Below are 5,413 nucleotides of genomic sequence, written 5' to 3'. Positions count from 1 at the left end.
CACACACACACTAAATGCATGGTAAATGCAAAAAATGGCTCAAATATAGCAAACGGGACCTGAAATGCACCAGAAAATCGAACCTAGGATACAATGGTGATTGCTTATCGTGGAATAAAAATTCGAGGCGAAATGATGAACTCCCATCTCCATTAAAATGTAAATATGTTGTTAGTTCATGTAAGTGTTTTAAAATAGGACATGGTTCATTCATAAAAGCCATGTGCCTACCAAACCGTGGCCGATGTCCTGCCCCCTCCTACTATGGGCGTGATGTGAGTCGGGCATTCTGATTGGCCAGAACCCAGACCCCACGAATCGTACGTCTGCACCGTTGGATGCTGCCAGATTAAACGACAATCCTCATCCCTTTCATCAGCACATGCAGTTGCGGTTAGGATTTGATTTATATGCACAAAATGCATGTTAAATTCAAAAAATGTCTTAAATATAGTAAAGGTACCTGAAATGAGCCAGAAAATAAAACTTGTGGTATAATGGTGATTGCATACCGTGGAAATTTTTATGATGCCAAGATATGAAGTCATCGACCACTGGAGTTTGAATTGCCACATCTCCTATTGGAAACCATGATCCTTCTTGTGAGATGCTATGGTTTCCAAGGAGCGATCATCAAAACTTGTGCCAAAATTTACCAAAACAATTCCATGGGGTCGTGAGAGCACACCACGGTCACCCACCAATTTTCATGATTTTCAGACTCCATCTAAATTTCATGTAATTAAAATACACTGGTGCGCGTCGGTCCTAAACAAACGGTTTAAAACCCCTTTCCGCGACGGCATTTGGAACCATCGCCAAGTGAGTGTGGGCGATAGGGGGGTCCTTCCCACACGACCCAGAAACTGTTGGGGATAGGGCCCCTAAAGTACTCCTACTCGTTTCTGCTCGCATTGCCATCGTAGTTGGTATTCTGTGGTGCTACGTTTACGATGCGCGGCCCGTCACAAACGGTTCACTATTATAGAACATGTATGATGCGCGGCCCATCACAAACGCTCCACCGTTAAGAAGATTAGCTAATTGTGGTACGACTGTCGGACAGGATTATGAAACGTCGGACCGTCGTAACATCGTCGTACACGACAACTATCGCACACGCTATTCTGTGGTGCAACGTTTACGATGCATACTTCATCAGAAACAGTTCATGGTTGCAAATCGTGTACGGTAAGGCAACTAACACAAACGTTTAGTTTGCTCGCACCATTTGTGATATTGTCTGACATCACACATGCTTTGCAAACGGCAACTGTGTGCATGCTTGCACACATTTCCTCTCTATGAACCATCTCCGATTATGGTGCATATCGCAAACGTTTGTGTTTTACAACTTGGAGAGCGTAATTTCACCGTAATTTAATTGCTGCTTTTCCAAATTGTATCGGATTTGGATTTGAATTTGAATGTATGCTACAACTTTATTCATATCCATCAGGTTCAAACAACCAATGCATTATTCGATTCATAGGTACATATGTTCAAGAATTACATAAGAACCAAATAAAGAATGATGAACCATAGTTGTATACTTGTACTATTAAAGATGGTAAAGAAAGAGGAGAAATATATTCTGGTTACTGAAGAAGGTGAAGCGGAATGCCCATATTGTGCCCTCCTCCATGCAGAAGGCACGCACGACTGTAGTCCAACCCCTTGTGATGGCCGACTGCACATCCTTCACGGTCTTCATGAAAACATCTAAATAATCATCATGTTCTGGTAGAAATACTTTAACCTTTGCATGCCCACCAATCATGTAGTTTGAGAGGTAATCTTAAGTAAACTACTTTGGCAACCACTGCATAGGAAAAAGATTCAGACATTGTCATCTAACACAACTCATTATGGGAAGTAAAAAGAAGGTTGCAAAGTTCTTACTTACCATCATGCAGTTCGCTGTTGTCTTGGATAAAGTGTAAAAAAATAGTTTAATTGCCATCTTTGGACCCATTTTACTAACAATCTTTACCAGCTTCCTCACATGATGCTAGTTCATCGATATCTCATTGCCCCATATGCAGAAAGGGTCGGAATACGGATCTTTACCAATGACATATGTACATAAAAGCACCAAGTTAATATTAGAAGCTAAACAACAATTACACAATGATGTAGTACAACACTCTTTTATAATATGTCTATATACATCCGTATGTGGTAGTCCATTTGAAATATCTAAAAAGACAAATATTTAGGAACAGAGGGAGTATCTTATAACATCCAATATACTCACATATTAGATGAATTAACATCTTATATTATGGGCCGGAAGGAGTTTAGTTCATTCTTACAAATTATCTGCTACTGTATCCACGGGTTACAGTTAGTTTGAGCTAGTTTGGGCTCAAATAGCCCTAAAGTATATCTAAACAAGAGGGCTAGTTTGAGCTATTTGCATCTATAACTCACCCAAAAAAACTAGTATCGAAACCAAGAGGTGCTAATTGGAGCTAGTTCTCCTAGTGCATTTATTGTCAATCTAACCTCGCCATCCAAACAACTCTTTGGATGGAGTTAGTTCAGGGTTAGTAATGAGCTAGAAACTAACTCAAACCTCTAGCTAAGTTGAGTATCCAAAAAGGGTTGTGTTGTTGCTATTGTTGCTGCTGCTCTTCTACGTATATCTAGACATCATTAGAACATTAATGTAAAACTCTTCCTTGTTGCTATGTAGCCTAGGATTGCATATTTAGACATTAAGTACAGTGCATGTTGCTATGTAGCCTTAGATATATTACATATGGCCCTAGTTAAGCTAAGGAAAAATAGATTGCAGATATATTTAGTTAAAAGTCCGATTCACCGATTAGTCCCTTATCAGCCGCCGACCTATATGGTACCAGCTACCGATATCCTGAACAGTGAGCAGATATAAGCCATGGGATGAAACTAACCTCGATGGAAAACAACAGTCGTTCCCAAAATTGTCCTGTGTAGGTACATCAAGAAGCATGTTAAGCACAACAGGCTAAACATCAACCAAAATTACACCTGGCAGACAAAATAATCTCCAAAAGATAGCTTCAGTGTGCAGGTTTAAGCACGCTAGTAAAGAAAACAAGTGGAAAGGTGTGCTAACTGGAACAGGCCAAACATTTAACAAAAAGCAAACATGGTCATTCAAACTGGTATTGTGCCAGTCTAAGTACATTGGTTATGGTTAAATAAAAATGGAAAGGCGTGTTAACTACAAGATGCAGCAACCAAATGTAGTCATTCATAGTGGTCTTGTTGAAACTGGTACAGATGAAATTGAACTGCACAGTTCATACTTGCACATATAGAATATCATGTTGTGAATAACTGGAATAAACAAGGCATACTACGAACAACCAAAGATAGCATTTGAAACTGAACATATGCTAACTACAAACAACCGAACAATCAAAAACTTTAAAAGAGGCATATGCTAGCTATAACAGGCTTAATAGCAAGCAAATATATGCAATCCTATCGGTATGTTTAAAACTGGGTTGATGAAATGTACTACACAGTAAATAATTGTACATATAGAGCATCACATTGTGAACAACAGAAATAAACAAGGCATACTGCAAACAACCAGATATAGCAGTTAAAACTGGAGATATTCTCACTACACTACAAAAGGGACTCGACAAAACAAATCATGGGTTTCCCCCTGTGAAGAGGCACGGCAAAACAAATCATTGGTTACCTCACTTGTCATGGATGGGCTCGTTCCTGTGCGAAGAGCACAGACCCTGGATGCACTCCATGTTGTCGTAGATGGGCTCCTTCCCCTTGGAAGAGCACGGCTGTAGGGTGCCCTCCCTGATGTCGCAGACGGCCGCTTTCCCTTTGGAAGAGCAGATGGGATCTTTCCTCGTGGAAGAGCCGGAGAGGGTGCCCTCCTCGTGGTCGCCATTGATGAGGTCTGACTTGGAAGCTGTGGATCCCAAGCCAGCATCGCAGAACATGTCCTTCAGAAATGAAAAAAGAGGATCGATGGCGATGTAGAATGGAAAATTGTTGACAGCGAGCTAGAGGAGATCAGCGCCGGGGCCATGGATGAGATCGACGGTGGTTGAACCCGAGTGGTTGGGGGTGGGCCACTTAACCTGTGACATAGCCTGCCTCAGGGTGTTGCTGTCAATGACCTCGATGTCGTAGCCGGCGAACGAGACATGCCCACATACTCTAGCCCGTTGCTTGAATGCCTGCCACCAGTAATGGTCGTCAGCTTCCTCGGCGACATCAGGCGAAGAGATGGCTATACACCTCTTTTGGGCCAGTCGTTCCTCGAGCTCCACGAGAAGCATACCCGGGCTTAGGCTACGACGCTCTGGAGTGGGGGATGGGGATGGGGATATGTGGGAAAGGGGGTGTTTGGCAGGCGTCATCTAAGAAACTCAGGGTGGCCTGGGTATGGAGATCGGTGGGTAAGCTGCACGGGCTAACCGGCAGATGTTCACAATGGAGGCCTTGCGGTAGCGGTGGCGGGGACTTTGCTAGGGTTTTGAGCGAGAGAGGGTGTGTGTGTGTGTGTGTGTGCGCGCGCGTGCATGCCCGAGGAGGTTTTGGTGTGTGGGGGGGGGGCGGGGGTGTTTGAGGAAATGACGCTGGTACTGAAAAGTTTACCACGCGGTAGTCAAAGGCGGGAGTGAAATGCCGAGCTATTGAAAATTTTGATGATAGTGCATCGCACACGGTCCAGAGATAACAACCGTGTGTTATGAAACAGAAAAACCCTCTAGGCGGGCAGATATTTTCTAGGGATGTAGGCCGTATTGGGAACAAGAAACATCGCACACGGTCTGGAGATAACAACCGTGCGTTATGAAACAGAAAACCCCACGAAACGGGGTAGATATTTTTGAGAGGGGGAGCCTCGTGGAGCCCAATCTACTGTGCGGATGTCTGCGTGACAGGTGCACCGGCGTGGCACATGGTTAGTTTGAGTGAAGTGTTTCTATTGCATCATCCGACTTGTCTAACATTCATAAATTTGGCAAAAAATGACGCAGGAGAGGGTCATAACATGAACACACTTGCATGTGGACCAAATTTATGTATCAAAAGGGTGGTTTGATTTTGAAATACCAAATGCAACTTCGATGTGGAACCTCTCTCGCAAAGCACATGGTATTTCTTGCCCCCACCTCCCTCGCTTGTGTCGGCACGAAGGGAATCTTAAGCTAAGAATGCATGCCCCCTCCCCCTCAACCGAGGTTCACCTATCAAAGTGCGAAGTAGCTAGCAACCCCCCTCCTCACTCATGTCGGAACGAAGGGAATCCTAAGCTATGAATGCATGCCCCCCACAACCGAGGTTCACCGTAGCAAAGTGCGAAGTAGCTAGCAGCCCCTTCCCTCGTGTCGGCATGAAGGGAATCCTAAGATATGAATGCATGCCCCCCAACTGAGGTTCA

This window comes from Triticum dicoccoides, chromosome 5A, assembly GCF_002162155.2.
Source record: "Triticum dicoccoides isolate Atlit2015 ecotype Zavitan chromosome 5A, WEW_v2.0, whole genome shotgun sequence".
In the NCBI taxonomy this organism is placed as follows: Eukaryota; Viridiplantae; Streptophyta; class Magnoliopsida; order Poales; family Poaceae; genus Triticum; species Triticum dicoccoides.
This window is presented reverse-complemented; position numbering follows the sequence as displayed.